Source organism: Numida meleagris, chromosome 2, assembly GCF_002078875.1.
Source record: "Numida meleagris isolate 19003 breed g44 Domestic line chromosome 2, NumMel1.0, whole genome shotgun sequence".
NCBI lineage: Eukaryota > Metazoa > Chordata > Aves > Galliformes > Numididae > Numida > Numida meleagris.
In genome coordinates, this window is record NC_034410.1 from 34,029,927 (window position 1) to 34,048,254 (window position 18,328).

Here is an 18,328-nt window from a genome sequence, read left to right on the forward strand (position 1 = left end):
AAACGGGGGGGGGACAGAGTTGAGGGGCCAAGTGATCAAGCCAAGAAACACCCAGTGCGTGAACGTCCTCCTTTTGGAAGCACAACTTGTGCCTTTTTTTTTTTTTAAATGACATTTACTCCCAACTTCTTTAAACATTCCTACTTTCCCCATTTTATTAACAGAGAGCAGCAAGTGAGAACGGACTGCGTCGGAAAGTAGACAGCTGTCTACACCAGTGAGAATCGTCGAACTGGCATGTGTATTGTTATTTTCCATTTACATTTAACCTGGAATTCTGCTACTCCACAACCTGGCCAAGTGGATTACTGGACTATTCTGAATGCTGAAGCTTCGTTGATCAGTTAGAGTTTACAGCGTTAGAATCGCCAGACTAAGTTACTGAATCAAGCTAGAAAATTACAAAATTAAGGTAACATGCAACCTTGATGAATTTATCCTAAGTGAATGGCACTTAATTACATGACCATACTTGCTCAGTGAGTTGGGGACACATAATGCATAATTTAAAACTAGCAAGTTTCAGTTCCCAAAGATCTCTAAGCACTTGAGATGGTTCAAAGAACTGAGGTCGTACAGAACATCTGGGTCCCTGTGGTCTAAGCCCCTTGCTCACAGTAGGTTGGCCAGGCTCCTTCACAGGTCAGTTCTGTAAGGTGCACCACAGTGAAACGTATGTTATCCAACCCCCTGCGGGTGTCATTACACTTACTTCTGGGGTTATTAATACAATGAGAATGAGGAAACAGAACAGAAAACACCACGTAGTACCTGATGAAATTACACAAAGATTTCTTATGTGATATTTTTCATTTTAACTAGATGCAGCACCATTTACACCACATGAGAAAGCTTAACAATGAAGCTGAGATGGCCAATGAGAAAACTCCTAATTTACATCAAGATAAATCATATTTACTAGGATTAAGCCAAACAGACCGCAAGTTGGATATATTTTACAGGAATGACTATTGTTATCACCTCAGAAGTAAACGTTTTCAGTATGTTACAACTGCTGTTATTTACTGCAGCAAACAACCCCATGCTTTTGGTTATTACTAATATCACTCCTCACATTACTTGGGACAGAACTGGAAGTGCAATCAGATTCTCTGCACCAAATAGAAAATCACTGGAAGTTTCAATGCATTTAAACATACAGTTGCTAACTCTGCTGCTAACGGTTTTTACTCATTCTCATTCTCTCTTTCTTCCCCACTTTCCTTTTCTTTCTCTCTCCCTTTCTCCCCTCTCTTCCACATTCTCCATCCCTCTCTCTCTTGCCCCTCTTCTCTCTCACTCTCTCCCCCTTTTCTCCTTCCTTCCACCCCCCCCCCTTTCTCTCTCCCCTTCTCCTCCTCCTCCTTCTATTCTGTGGGCCAAAGAAATTAAGGAATCTGTATTTTTTCCCCTTCTCCTGCCTGTGATGTTTAAGAAGAAAGCTTAGCCTCCACTGACTCCTTATTTCTAGGCAGGCAGAGTAGAAAAACAAACCACAAAGCAAAACAGCCTGCAAAACAAAAGCAAACCTCAGAAGACTCAGGTATCGCAGGTAAGAGTGCATATACAATGAAAGCAAGACAAAGGTAACAGCTATGGCAAATAGATATATATCCCAAAGTAACAAATTAACCGACTGCACATTTAACTGTAACACTACAGTTACATACATTGTTTAAGAAGCCCTAAGGTGGAAAAAAAATAAACACTGCTTAAAACAAAACCAATCCTCAGCCACCCTTCCAAACCAAGCAGAGCAGCATGGTTAGCCCCAATCCAGCCAAGTACAAAGAGGGACTGCCACTGCAGCTACGTGCCCTCAGCGTTTTCTATGTGCTACCACTGCAGTTATCTGACTGCCGCATACGTGGGCCTAGACAGACAAGCAGCAGAAAGCCACAATTGGTTTTTGCCAACCCGCTTCCTCACACTGGCCTTCCTCACACTGCCAGGGCAGGACAGCTGGGAAACTCCTATGGGAAGGAGCATGACTACCTTTGACAGCAAACGGCTTGAAGCAAAATCAGCTTTGCTATCTTGTTAAACAGCACTTAAGCTGGTTTGCTGCTTTGTGCAGATGTATACTCATCTACAATGCAGACATATAATCATATTCACAAATATGAGTGTAACTAAAGGCTTACCTTCTTTACATTCTGGAAGTACAGTTTCACTATTCACCTATTTTTGTTGACCTGACATCTATAAAAGACCAGGTGATAAACAGCATAATATAATTAGCATTACTTATTAATGAGGGGCAGTAAGTTGTTTTTTTCCCAGCCAGGTTATGCTGAGCACCCCATGACTACCCTGCCCCAACACAACTTTCACTCTTACCCACATTCATACCCTTCATCTTACCAGCAATTTCTGCTTGGATTATCACATTACCTAAAGCAGAAAGCACTGCTGCAGACTCAACAGCATCACTGTCTGAAAAAGATGGAGTTACAGCACTTCTCTCTTAACTCACCAACAGATTTGCACAGAGAGGGATACCTGTCATATGGCTGAGCAGAATGAGTGCATTCCACTCGTTTGTCCTGCTCATAGCTACAAGGTACTACTTCCAGTTGCAGTTCCAGTTTGCAGCACCCCACCGTTCAGACCTGCTTTAAACCTTTCTTCTTTGATTCAAAAACCAGTCTTAGAACTTAACATATGTGTTTGCAGGGAGAATGCATAAGGTTTTTTCCATCTACTCCAGATGCAAATAATGAAGACTGTTTCTTCTTTGAATATGTTGCTTTGAGTATCACTCAGAATATTAAATATATCTATTACCTTGGTCAGATTGTTCTTCAAAAGAGATCCTGGACATAAATGTCAATCAGGATTCAAAAAATTTGGTTTCTATTACATAATGAACATTCTTAAGTCTGACAAATTGTGCCTTCTGATCAGAGAATTTCTAGGCATGGTCTTTATATTTGAATTTGCACACAACGTAGCTAGGGAGTGAAGAGAACAATCCCCACTTCAGCCTTGAATTTTCACAGGTTACAGGAAACAGTGACTAGCAAAAATCTATATTCACTAAACTGAACAGCAGTGATGAAAAACCTTTTGATGACTCTTCTATCCTAGAAATTTCTGACTGTCCAAGCAATTACATTACTTCAAATAATAATTTGGAATATTACATGCAAAAGGACAAACAGTGCATCATAAAGTAATATTCTTTTTCAGTTTAAGAATAGAGCAAGATTGGAAACTACTCTACAAAAGCAGCAATATCGAGTCTTGTCACCTGGTGGCAGCACACCAAAGAAAACCAAAGCATTTGAGACACAACATTCAATTTCTAGTCAGCACATAATCCTTTACATCTCTCATACAGCGACAGGATTCTTGGAAGGCTCTAGTTACTTCACAAATTCAAGACATGGATCTAAATTTTAACGTTACTGCAACTGAGTAGAAATTAAAGAGCTCTGCATCAGTCTTCCTGACTGATGTATCCAGGTTCACCTACCCCACCAAAATGGCCAGATCCTTGCTGAAGAGGGCTCTCAAGCAGCTGCATATACCAGGCCACCACCAGAAGCACCAGTGCTCAGCAGTCTAAAACAAGGCCAGGGTTCAGAGGCACCATTGGTCTGGAGCTTGTATTCTCACTGCACTGCTTGACAAGGCCTACCAGCATGCAGAAACTCAATACACAGACTTAAACTTCCTATACCAGTACCTCTTCCATCAGTTCAAACTGTTGCCAGCACTACACGCAAAAGACAGCACCACATCTAGCAAGTATCTAACAAACAGTCCTACTGCAGTCTTGACAATAAACCAAAACTGACAGTTTTTACCCATAAAAACAAACAAAAAATAACTCCACAACATTAAGGAAAGGTAGAAAACAGATTAAATAATTTAACAAAAGCATCCAAAAAGGTCTGAAATGACTGCTATTGGAGCAGGAAGGAGATGTAATGAGAACAAATATCCCCTTATTACTGATGCTGCAAAAGCTCACTACCACAAGGGTAACACTACCACGATACCTACCTTTCTCTCTCAAATCTATCTTTGTCTGTAGACATGTACAAACAGTCATGTTTTACCCCCATAACCACGTGATGAAAAGCTTTACTTTGAGTTATTTGTACTCTACGTGCCAAACCGTTCTATGACTAATAAAAAATGCCATATACTATCACATTATTAATACAAAAATTACTGCGATGGTTCTTCTGAATTTATTTTCTATATATTCAATTTGGATTAGTAAACATTTCAAGACTTCAATCACAAGTAAAGCCATTCCTTAAAAACAGTCCTACTGAAAACAACTACATTTTCATATTTCATACCATGCATAAGCTGATGCTGTTATTCTAATGCTTGACCTCTGGAAGAAAGAATTAAAGTTTAAAATAGTAAACTATTCTTATTAAAGCTTCAGGAAAAAAGAGTGACTACTTTAAGCCAAATATTAGGAAATAATACTCCACAGGAATTACTAAAAAGGGACTGTGATGTTTAAAAATACAGAATAAGTTAAGCTAGGGATGATGAGCACTCCCTGCTTTTCCCCTACCTGACCAAACAGCTTACCATCACACAGTGTACGTGCAGCAAGGCACAGACCTTGCATTCCATCAGCTTTCTTACAACTGCAGTCTCCCTGGGACATAGAAGCACAGGGCAAAGACTCAGCCTAACCCCACACAAAAGCAGAAGAACAAAATGCAGATCCCGGAGCAGGGGGGAGGAAGACAAGGACTACCACCAGGGAGGGCCAAACTCTGTTGCAGCTGATGGCCTCAGGTGGGCACTGGCACCCAGAGCATTGTGTGAGGTGAACCAGGGCAAGCTGAATGAGTGAGGCTCTTCAGCACGCACCAGCTCTGTTCCACATTCTTGCTTCCCCCCACACTGTCCAATGCCAACTGCACCTTCAACTCCCTGACCATCTCCAGCCCTACCTGTAAGAGAAGATCCAAGGCTGAGGCACGGAGAAAGCAGGCAAGATGATTCTATCAAACCAAGACAACAACTCCAACCAAACCAGAGACAAGTTCTGGAGTCTCGCTTTCCCTCCCTACTGCTATACAGGAAAAAGAAGCCATTTTTCAGTAGATCTGGGACCTACTGGATCTAAAGGAAGCTCTATCAGGCCCAGCCCATTTGCAAAGGCAAAATGTTTGCCCACTCACTCCAGTCCCAAGTGGCAGGATACACTAGCAATGTCCCTTTTTCACATTGTCCTAATACAGCATGAAAAAAAAAATAGTTGTCTGCACTTCGGTGTACTGAAGAAACGGTAGTAGCGTTGCAGTAACTCATGGTATATGCAGAAGGCAGAGAAATTTCCTTAGGAAATCTTCATTTGTCCTCTTTAAAAGTAGCCTCAGCAAAATGGCAGAAGCGTGGTATGTTCAAAAATTAATTGAAATGTATTCTAATCAGTAAAAATGAATGCATGCACAATTCAAAAAAGAAGGTCAAGTAAAATGAGATTGAATTACAAGAAAATAATTCTAATGAGAGCTGGGAGGAAGGAAACATCATCCTTTTCACAGGACTCAGAAGCAACCGCCTGGCACTAAGCACCTGGCCTGCCTAGGCCAAGTGTAAATGAGTCACGCCATCTGGACCCACATTCAAAGGGGAGTCTGGCGAGATAGCACAGGGAACAAACAGCAACGTGACGCTCAGTTCATAGTGCTACAAAGGCATTTAAGTTGGGGAGCAGATGAAGAGATACCAGTTAAAGTAAGAACTATACTCACTAAGAGATGCTGAATGCCTGATTCACTGAGATTTTATTTGTAGAATTCTACCCAGTAATCTAAAAAATACCTACAGTCAGGTATAATGACATTGAACAGGCGGATTAATGCTGTATTTCCCTTGAATATATCTACCTCAAAGAAAAATGAAAAAAATAAAAGTGGAAAGTAAATAGGTGTAAGCAAGAATTCATTCAGGAGCATCAATAACTCAAAGAGAAGCTATTTAAGATAATCACTTGTTACAAAGGCAAGACAAAATGCACCAGGGTAAAGGAGAAACAGAATCCACATCAGCAAGTAGTCATCTACATCAAGTTGTGCTGAGCAGCAGTGAGCACAGTAACCACATCAGAAAGAATGAGGATCTCAGGAAAATGCAGTGCAAGACTCACCCCAGTGAGGGGGAAGGAAATCTCATCCGAAAGGATCACTCACAGCAGAACCAAGGGAAGGCAAATGATAAAGCACCCGCTACGGACCAGAGAACCGTGCCACCAAGGTGTCATTCCCAAAGCACAGGAGGGTGGATGGCAGAACAGAAGTCATGGCACAGATAACTAAGGTGCAAAGGCTTATAAGCAAAAAGTTAAGAATATTGGAATAATGTTCAGTTTTTATTATTTTTTCTTTTCACAAGACTAGTGAACTTGAACAATGTGGATGGCAGAATTTAACAGCACTATTTTTATTCTAATAAAAACACAAAACTAAGATTTATTTTGGATCTCAGGAGATGGAAATCAACAGATTAAGCTGCCTAATGTGCCACCTTTTATTTCAGACCAGAGTCTGTAGTACAAAATGATGATAAAGAACAATTCAGCCTAGGACAAATAGAGCTTATTTCGGATGGCTACATTTAGACCAGTGCGCTTTTAGGAAGGACACCACATTCTCCCAAAGACATTCCTGGAGCTGGAAGAGACATCCATCTGCTGTTCAAAAATTGTTGTGATGATCTGCTTATATTAATACCTAGCTTTGAGAAGCATTAAATGTACAATTACTTTAAAAGTGTCTCACTTCCTCCTAGTGTTCATGCCTTCATATAACTAACAAAGATACGATTTTTCTTTAATCTTAAAATAAATCTGACCCACTCATTACTATTTACTTGATCCTCTAGCTATTTTCTCCGTTAAAATCAGGCATGTTATTTCAGATCATTTTGCAGGTTGTATTTATAGCACTTGCAATTCCCATCAGGTTTAGCAGCAGCATATACTCACTTGGGTATGTGCCCTCAGTAATCACAGTTCAGAGGCAGGTAGATGAACTAAAATCATTAATACTTATGTCCAGCTGTGAGCCAAGTTGATTGCGGACGGGGTGAATGAACGGAAGGATGCTATGTCGTACCATTTCCTGAAAGACTTTACCTATTTATCAAGGACTACTGCTCCGAAGAGCTTCACAGAGAAATGAAATGGAAACTCAAACTGCTTCACTATGAATCAGCAGAACTGCCATAGATCATGGCAAAGATCACAAGATGTTTAAATAAAAGTAGATTCAAAAATAGATTTAAGAGCATGCCTGCTGTTGAATCCCATTTAATTATCTGCTATCCAGGAAAAAGCAGAGAGCTTGAACAGCTCCCTGGCATAACACGAGAGGTGAAATAATGAATCCGCAAGCTTGGCCAAAGACTGCAAGTCCATGAAGCATCCCAAAAGACTTAAGTGAAAACACATGTTGATCCTTTGATGTTCAAACCGATCTTAAAAATGAAAAATAACAAAGGAAGAAAGATCCTCAAGAGATCCCAGAAGCCTTTACCTACACGTTATCATGTTATTTCAGTGTGTGCACATGTGTCTCTTAGAACAATAACTGCATGTACAAAAAGCCTATCAACTTTAGAACTTTTTATACCTGGGAAGGACACATCTTTTTTTCTTTTTAATTATTTAAAAAAGAAAACAAAACACCACCTCCTGCAGCTCAGATATCACTTTAATGGTCCTCAGTTTTGCTTTTACAATCCTTTCTGGCAAATACTTCATAAAATTCTGGAAAGAAAGTAAGGCAGGCAGAGAATGAATTTTGACCTGATGCAAACGTTAGAGGACAAATAAAAAGACAGACAATAGCATTGCTTCTTAAGCTGAAGGAACATATCTTTAAATAGTATTTCGCACATCTTTTAGCAAGGTAATTATCTGGATAAAAATAAGGAAGCGTGCTATGAGTCACCGCAGTTCATACATAAATCAACTCATCAAGAAAGTTCCCAACCAGGAGGGACCCTTTAGAGTTCACAGCTCTTTTGAAAACATTCTACTTTAGTAAGATCAGAAAAGAGTAATGCTCTGCAGTCTAAACAGATCACTCATCACGTTCAAAGAAGTCATTACAATTCAAGAAGTGATGTTCAGACACACTAAGACAAGAGAAGAAAATACAGTTTCAGAGATGTTTAACTGAAGTCGAGAGGCTGATAACCACTTGTGGTCATAGCAGGTCACGGCTCAAAGATTACCCTGTGGCTTCACAAGAACCTTACTGCTTGAAACAAAGGAGGATTTATGTTAAGGAAGCGTTAAAATTCCTCAGACAATTAATATGGGCCACTTACTTCCTGGTACATCTTACTTCCTATCACATTTTGGAACACCCAGGGAAAAACAACTGTTAAAAATGGATATTGGATACAGGGGAAAAATAGCATTACATATTCAGGCATCTGCCAGAACTGATCGATAGTATTCATTGGACAACAGTGCTGCAGTTAGTGAGGGAATCCTGTACCAGTCTCTAATCATATTGTTTTTACATTCATTGGTCTTAATCATCAGAATTTGATTTCCACATGTTTTAACAATTCCAGTCAGCCTAGCACAAGGATTGGAAATACAGGAAGAAAAATTCAGAGCATTTTAGAGACTACTGTGAACCTACAAGTTCATCACGGAGAATGATAAAACAGATCCTACTTCAAACAGAAAACTAGGTATTTGTAACAGGAACAAAAACAAAATAGGCAAAACTTCATTGGAGCTGTCTGTTTCCTCACCACCGCCCTCAAAGGAAAGTAATAAACTTTAAACGAGTATTTTTAGAGTAATTTTTGAAAGCCAATATAGAAGCGCATCCAAATGGCCTCACTTGGTCTTTAATGAGAAAGTGTTATGATGCAGTGAATAACAGAGCTTTACAGTCACTTCTCTACCACCCAGGCCAGAGCCTTCTGAATCCTCCTGGCTATGCCTTCAAAAGGTCATTTAGAAAAGCAGTGGAAAAAAACATGACAAAATCTGTGGAATAAGCAGCGATTTGAATAGACTGAGAGTCTGAAATTTCTCATAAACATTTCCAGCACTGTGAATGCACATGCTTTTTCATTTTTCTCTGCCTACAGACTACTGCTATAGGACAAAAACATGGCTTTAAGGTGGGATACAAGAAGAGTCAGCATCAACACTCTGTTCCAAGCTGATTTAACTGACTTAACCGCATAATATCCTGATACAGCTCAATGATCTATAGCTTTCATTTCCCCAAAACGCAAGCTCTAACACACAGCAGACCAGCGGCACATTTTCAGAGAATGGATGTAGCAGCACCCTACCTTACAAGAGGCCTAAATCAGCCAATGACAGGTCAAACATCTGAGCAAAATGCACAATTTGCATTACTCAGTTCAGCATGATTCACTGGGAAATGTAGGGAATACTCCCATACACTTCACACCTTTTTTTCCCCTCAAAGAAAACAGTTGCTTGGATGGCCAAACGTTTCCTTTAACTGCACCCTGCCAACAGACTTCAGCGTAAGTCATGACTGTCACTTCCACATGAATGTAAGAGGAAAACTGGAGCTGTCACCTGCCACACACAAGCGCCAGAGCTGATTCACCACATCAATGCAGCCTGCAACAGGGAGCAAGACCGGTACCTCTGCCAGGAGCTGTTCATCCTTGTCTGCTCAGAGGACTGCTGGACAGAACAGCTCATCTTATAAGCCAAGCTGGATGTGGCCATTACAGGAAAAAAGAACCTTTGTAAAGCAAATAAAAACTATTTTAAAAATATTTCATTTCTCAAACAAGGAAACACTAAAGGGGATGTGAAGAGATGTTGCTACGAAGTTCACTCGCATGGTGGGTGGACATAAGAAATCCCTAAGAAAATTCATTCAAAATAACTAATGCAATCAATCCACAGCAGATTATTTAAAGCAATGTAAGACCTTGCTCATTTATAGTTAACTGATTTTGTTAACTGAGCAGAATTCACTTCCAAAGTACATTTGATATCTCAAAAAATCTAGGTGCAGTTGGATTTTAACTGTCAACTGACATGAACCCAAAGAGAATTGTGCCACATGCAAATTCAAGGTTTTCAGCTCTTTGGAGGTGGAGAGGAAGACAGGGAAAAAAAAAAAAACAAAAGACTTTCCAAACACAGAACCAAAAGGTGACTACTACCTAGGTCAGAGACCAAAGAAGCAACCTACAAAATGAATACTCCAGTGAACGCACCACACCTCTCTACAGCAGTGAAGCAACACTGCAGCAATTTCTCTGCCCTCAGTTCCAGAGAGCTTCAATCCTCCAAGTTATGACTAAGTACTTCTGGAAGGAAGAACACACCGCCTCCTTCACTCCCCAGGCTTACCTCGCTGATGCTCCATCAAGAGCAAGACAGTGGATTGGTCTGACTGGGTCTGCCCTTCATCTAAACACAGGCAGAAATGTGTTGGAAAAGTAGTAGTAGACCAAGGTGAACATCCTATTTTGTATTTTTGCTTTTTGGATACGTTTAAATAATATGAAATGACTGCTAAGATGTGCTAATTACTTAACTTTCATTACTTGCACTATACTTCTTAATTTATGGTTTTATCAGGGCATTTAATAAATAAACGAAGTTATAACAAAATATTTGCTGTTGTTTCAGTTGTGTGTGCCACTAATTAAGAAGTTTCCAAAAACATCCTGATTTGAGCAGTTATCATATTAAGGAAGTATTATAGAGCTGCTATATTACTTATTATCACTTGTTCCAAAAGATACCGATGTTGTGTAATGCTGCTTTCTAACTGCTAACTCCCGCTAATTTGCTAATCCACAGTGAAGCTCTTCAAATTCAACTTTTCAGCAGCAAATTAAAATTACTTCAATTTTTTTTTTTGAATAGTTTGAATACCAGTAGATACTATTTTTAAGGTTTTAGTAGGTTATATCTGTATATTTTCCTAATTTAACTTTTAAGTTAAAAGTTTGCCTTGTCCTGTTCTTTACATCCTCAGGCAGAACACTCCCTCAGTGTTCCCACAATCCAAGCCAGTAAACCACACTGAAAACAGATTAACCTTTTGTCTAGTCTTATCACCGAGAACCTTAGTACAATCTAACACAAAAGCACAACAGAAAGTACTCTGTATCTGGTAGAATATAGGACATTAAGTACAGATCAGCAAAAATTTTTGCCACAAATGTCATTTGTAATGTCGGAACTAGTTTTTACATGGCTTTACTTGAATAGTCACGTAACACAAGTACTCTCAATACCTTGCATGCATTCAATAACTTTCATTTATTTGAGCATAACAAACATTTTTCTCAGATTCTGCTATCCTCACACTCTCATCTTACAAAGAAAATCTAGGAGAATTTGCAACCCAATTCTCAGGCAAGACTTCTTAAACATCAAACTACTTACAAAACTCTGCAAAACACTTCTTTATTAAATGCCTGCCAATCTCAATTCTCTCTCCCTGCATCTCAGTGTTCACTTGTTCATGTTTTACACCTTCTGTGGCACCAATGGGGGTTTTTGACTCCTACCAGGAGCAGGGCTGATGGGGCTGGTACTCTCCTCCAGAACCCACAGCACAGACAGCTGGCACACTCCTGGAGCAGCCCCTGAACGACAATCTAACATTTTTAAGCCAATATAAGCATTTACATTTAAAAAATGGTGCCGATGAGCAATTTAAAGAATAAGCATGAAGCAGAGGATGTAATCTAACCTTCAATGTCTTTTTTGCTACTAAAAAAGTAAAAGTGAGGAAGTCTAAGGGCTCTGGCTTGCATCTTACAGAATGTGTTTTTTAGCTCAAAAAAACCTCATACCAAGTACAAGTGTTGACAACAATTTCTGGCAGAGACCGTTAAGTGCAACTTTATTTCCAAGGTAATTATTCCCAATGCATTATTATAGTCAAAAAATGTGCCCATTGTTTTCTAAAACCAAGTTTAGTAGTTCCATCATTGTTTATTCCATAAAATTAAACCAGAGTCAAATGCAAGAACATTCCCATCCACAAGCCACTGAACTAAACAACTTAGCACTGGGATCAAATTGGGAAATAGAATGAAGTGAGGAATGGTCCATTGTGATACGGTTTGCAGTAATGGCGATCTTAAACGTTCTCTTAGTTACTGATAAAAAAATTTATCCAACCAATACACTTACACTGTGATATTCACGCAACCATATACTAGGTGATATCTGAAATACAAAACAATAAATTCAGCTACTACTTTATATTTCCATTTTTGATAGAATTGAGATTTTAAAAAATTTCTCCCCTTACAGAAGACTTCAATTTATTCTTAGCCTGACATCCAACTTATCTTTGCTTTATTGATTATTTGTAGAGAAGTGACCAGTTGCTACTTTAGCTTATCTCAACTTACTCATTTTTCTAGCAGCGTATTTTCTTACTAGATATCCCCCTACTCTGAGTATGTATCTCTGTGCGGGGAGATATGGGGATCACTAGTCACAACAGGCGCAACTCAAAGCCGTCACTGGACAGTGTCCAAGAATCAGCAGAGCAGCACACACAGAAGCACATAGGGAGGAGAGAAGCTGTAGGGCTTTATGTCCATACACATTCCTGAGGGAAAAGGATGCAGCAAGTTCAGACTACTTTTGGGGTACATTTTTCAGGTAATTGGACTACCTGAACACAATTCCGTAACGTCTTGAGATGGAGGGAAAGAGAAAGCATTGCTGGTGGAATTTTCTGGGCTTCAGCTGTAAAACCACGAACAGGAGAAGACACGATGGACTGGGTGGGGGGGAGAGGGGGAAGAAAACAACAACAAAAAGCTGCAAGAACAATGACATGCAGTTGTCATATAGGAGATGGGGAAATGGCGAGGGCACTGAAAGGCAGCACACGTGCTAAGCAAGGACATTTCTTCTTTCAGTGTGTTCAGAGTCGGTGTACGAGTCAACATGTCGCAGTTATAAACAAAGACACCCTTAAGACCCCAGGTTCTCTCACCATTAAAGAGGAATTCGCAATCACACACAAATCCCAAAACAATCAAGAACCAGACAAGAAAATTAAGTACACTGGTGAGTTTCAAAACACATTCTAAGAGGTGCCAATAGCATTAAAGTCACTTTGCCGGAGAGGTCAAAGGCAGACCACGCTCAACTCCCCCCCCCCCTCGCCCCCACCGCTTACCTCCCCCTGCTACAACCTATGGGACATTCACAGCGGGCACCTCTCCCCTGGTTACAGCAGTTCTGTCACAAAGGAGACATCAGGGTACGTTTACCTGAGCCTAAACAGTCTTCCTCCTTAGGAAGACTTTCAAGGAACAACTTTGCAGTCATATGCTAACCGAAGCAATTAGTCCCTCCCCTCCCTTCTCACCACTTTGCAGAGGAAAAGAATAGGGAACTGCTTAAGCTCAGCTTTAGCCAAATATCAAACCATAACCTTTGGGGAGAGGTTAGAAGCAGCAAGTGTCAATCATTATTGTTAGAGACTTCGCTAATGGGGAAAAAAAAAAATCAACAAAACAAACTAGGGAGAAGCTTGTCATTAAATTTCACCTAAATTATGAAATTCTTTTCCTTTCACCCAGCTTTAAAGATTAGGGTTCATTCGGGCAATATATTCCACTCCTCTCTGCCACATAACACAAAGTCCTTCCCTACACCAGCAAGCATCTGATTTACTTCTCCTATTCGTCACCTGAAAACGCTGGCCTCCATTGTGGTAGATAATTTCCAAGCCACGTAATTAGCAGTCTGGGCTGTTAACAGCCACGAGGATGATCGGAGGGCTGGAACACCTCTCCTTCGAAGACAGGCTGAGGGAGCTGGGTCTGTTCAGCCTAGAGAAGAGAAGGCTCTGAGGAGTCCTCACCGTGGCCTTCCCGTACCTGAAGGAAGCTTATTATAAACAGGAAGAAGACTGACTTTTTACACTGAGTGCAATAGGACAAGGGGGGATGGCTTTAAACTAATAGAGGGGAAATTTAGATTAGGTATTAGAAATAAATTATTTACTGAGAGTGCAGTGAGGCACCAGCACAGGCTGCCCAGAGAAGCTGTGGATGCCCCATCCCTGGAGGTGCTCAAGGTCAGGCTGGATGGGGCTCTGGGCAGCCTGATCTGGCGGGCAGCAGCCCTGCCCATGGCAGGGGGTTGGAACTAGATGGACTCTAAGGTCCCACCTACACCCAAGCCATTCTGTGATTCTATAAGCAAAACATATCCTCATGTTTCTTGTCTATGCTGAACTCTGCTTGTTGCTGCTCATTTTCACTGTTTGTATCAGCAGAAAGACAAGACAGTGGAAATACACACCAACCAAACACCCCTCGCTCTGCAGTCATATAATATGCTGTGTTCCAGGTGAGAACCTGGCAATGTGAACAGGCATTTTGTGCCGACACACCGCTTCACAGCCATGCAGTGCTCGGCCCTTACAGCAGCTAATTAAATCCTTAGGTCACACCATTCCCACTAGTCCACCTTTTTTCTTCAATTATCCACCCTACTTGAGCAAGTGGCGTCAAGCAACATAAAGGAAACACTAGCAGGCACTGTAGCCATCATATACATACATTATATATATAATATATATATACATTTTATATATATATATATATATATATAAAGACCCTAAGGTATGAGAGAAATAAGGTCTGAGAGACCCTAAGCTCAGAGGTCCACAATGGAGCAGAGATCTTTCTGCAGAGGCATCCATCCCATCTTTGGGTTCCGCTAACTGTAACTGACTGTTGCTGCACAACACAGTTCCAGGCCCAGGGGATTTATTTCTGCTCACGGTCATTCGGGGGCACACAGCCAGGTCTCTGCAGAGCAGCAGCTCCAACGTGACTCCGTGACACCTCCAGTGAGCAGGAGGCAGCACTGCTAATGCCAGGATGACAGGCGGCCCATTTCCAGACACTGCTGGCATTGCCACTCTTCCCAGCACTCTCACAGATACTATTTCTTCCCCTTATGTAAGTTCCATGGAACAACTTTATAGACAAAAATGTTTCTCAGTGCTCCCGCAAGCCAAGGATCAGGTGTTGAGACAGGAAACCAGTGGGATACCCTAAACGCTTACTACCGTCATTTCTTCAGTCACTGCAATGGGAAGAGCATCTTACAGAAGAGGTTCAGGTTGAAATACAGAGATGGAATGAACACTTTTAACTGTCAGGCTGATGTTTCTTGGAACTACCTGTGGGTGCAGAGGCAGGAACTACGGTACTTCTGTTCAGATGCTGGTAGTTATTCTTCAGTAATCTATGAAAGACATGTAATACTTTAACGATTACTAAAACTGCTTTAACACATACCTAGTGTTGCACAAATTTTATTGAGCTTCCAGGGAAACTCGCAACTTAACTGCTGAAATGTAAACTATGAAAAATTTAAAGTAATTGTGGCTTGTTAAGTGGTGTAAAAAAAGACAGGGCTGCATGCAGCTATATTTACCCTCTGAAACTACAAATTCAATATACTTGACTCAAAACCATTTGCCACGTCTCTTGTTGTCGGAAGAACAGTAGAAAGCCTCTTCCTCATATCCTGACATCATTCATAGTGTTAGTTCATAATCAAAGGCAGGGAGAGTCTCCTTTCTGTGGTGTAAGAGGTGCAACAAGCGGAAAAAGGAGCCAGCGTCTTGAAGTCACTGCAAACAGAACTCCAAAGGACAGGTGACTTGGCGGTTTCCAGATAATAATAATAAAGCTCTAAAATACATCAGGAGAATAGCTTTGCTGTTCACTGGTTCTGACAATGTCAGGTCCTAATCATTGCTCTCGTCCGTGCTCTCCAGCATTTTATAAATCCTTCTTCAACTTTCTTTTTACTGTTGTGATGAAGGTATTCAAAGAACTCCTCTCTCAAGCTCCCTTCCGTCTGGAGAAGTTTAGTTTGATTATTTACATCCCTAACTGCAGTAACTACAATTTGTTAAACTTCTGCTAAAAAGAACATAGATATTACTTAGTGTATTTTGATAAGCCTCTCAGTCAGTGACCCAAGTGGTGTTATGTAATAGTCCATAAAATGAAGCATGGCATGCTCAGGGATGGAAAGAAACAGAAAACATCTTGGGGTAGAAGTGCAAGAAATACACGAGCCAGGTGGTTACTACAGGATCAGGAATGATGCAGGTCAGTAATAGCATTTGCAACCTTGCAGGTGTCAGGGAAGTGAGGAGACAAACAGATCTCCTGCAAGTCCTCCTTAATACTGAAAACTATCCCCTCAAATGAAAGAACACTATTCAAAAATGCAACAGAAAGGGCAGCGCTGCATGACAAAACTCTGCTCCTGGAACTGAGACAGAAGCAAAAATAAAAAAAGAAATGAAAGCTATCCGTATCAATACAGAGTTCTAATTTGGCAGAGAGATTGCACAGCATCACAATATTAAGCTTAATAACTCTTTCTATTGATCTTCCCATTTTAGCGAATACAGCAAGAATTGAACAGAAGTCTGCTTTTACAAAGGAACAGAACAAGAGGCAAGGCATCGGGAATTACAGTAACGTGCTCTTTGTAAAGTCTACTTTGTACCATGATTTGGGACACTCTGCTAATTCAAAACAATGGGTAATAATATAGCCAGAAAAATAATGTTATCATTTTGCCTTTCTTCCTGCCAACAATACTTTGTGTGGTGACAGTGGTGAGATAACGAAGTTTTAATAGAGGTAGAGAAAAAGGAAAACACCATACAGAGATATGAGGAAGGACAGAGATATCAAGTGCCCGGGATGGACAGACAGCCCTTGCATGGACTCCCTGCCTACTATCAAGAGCAATGGACAGAAGCAGATGACCTAGAGATGAGACAGGAGAAGACAGAATACCAATTACCCCGCCATTACACAAAATGGAGTCTACAGTGATGGACTTAAATGACTACATTATGAATTAGTTACAGATTACATCAGCATATAAATAACTACAGAACTTCCTGAAAGCGTTCATTTTCCCCCATTTCTACTGTCAAGTGGTTCTTTCATCTATGAGCAGATCCCTGGCTCTTGTGCTACCTGCCACTCGATGACCAGCTCCTGAATGGAAGGATCAAATCCCTCCCCATTAGAGGTACCACCACATAGCGGACTTGCAACAAAACCTTGGAACAAAACACTCATCTCTTCACGGCTGCTAAAAGTTCAGTAAGCTCTGAAAAGGATTCTTTTGGCCTCAGAGCTCTAACTATTGCAAATTCATTCTCATTTCACTGTGCTTGTGTCCCCCTCTCCTTCATTCAGTAAGGTACTGTCCTATCACCATTTCACCAAATCCAGATGGACTCTCACTTCCTTCTCTGCAGCAAACCAAAATGAAGTATAAGATTCCACTGCAGAACAAGAGTGAATCTGAACTTCAAGCATGACTACAGAATGACCAACATTAACCTGCAAGCAAATTCTCATCCGCTGGAGTTCAGGAGGCCATTAAGTGACAGTTTGCTGTTTCAAAGTAAGGAAACGTGAAGCATTTATGACAGCTTCACTGCAGTTCAAGGCACAGAAATGGACTGAACCATACAAACAGGCTTAGAATCAGTTTACAATCAAGAGGCACTATCTTACTTCTCAGTGGCAGGAAAGCTTGTTTCCCCCATCCCAGTAAATATGGTTCTGAAGCTTATCAATATAAGCATAAGTAAAGGGATTTTTGTTGTTGTTGATTTGTTTTACCACAAACCTTTACTTTTAAAAATACACAAACCTTTGTTTTACAACTCCCAAATCCACATATAATTCAGTGAGAAAAATGTTTACATATCCAGGTGGTCTGATGGGCTTTAGTCATGCTGTAGCAATTGGAAAGATCAACACGATGGAAAAGGCATTACAAAGAGGTGGAAGGACCAGCACAATAGAAAGGTGCTACAAAGCACAAAGGAAGGGAAGCAGATCACTCACCTGTATCAGAAGATTCCAGGTTTGCAGGGAAAAGCTTCCACCAAGGAGAGATCTCCAGAAAAAGATCCTTCCTCAGTGGCAGTCAGCCCTTACATGAGGCCTAAGAGGGGTGGAGCCACCCCCTCTGGTCACACAGGTGAATTGCCTTCACCTGTGCTCCCAGGGCTGCCTGGGTCTTTCCTCCAGGTGCTCAATCAGCAGTACAGGCCATGACTCAACAGTTCCCATACACACGCAACCAGTGTTCTACTTCACTCAATTCACATACATACCAGCACATTTGCAGCTGTGACTACTTAATGTAGAAATAATAAGTGAAAATCTAAGATTACATTCAATCCACAATAAAGATATCACTATTATGGAAGTCATTAGCTGCTTCATCTAACAAGCAGTTCCTCAATCTGCAGGGATACTACAG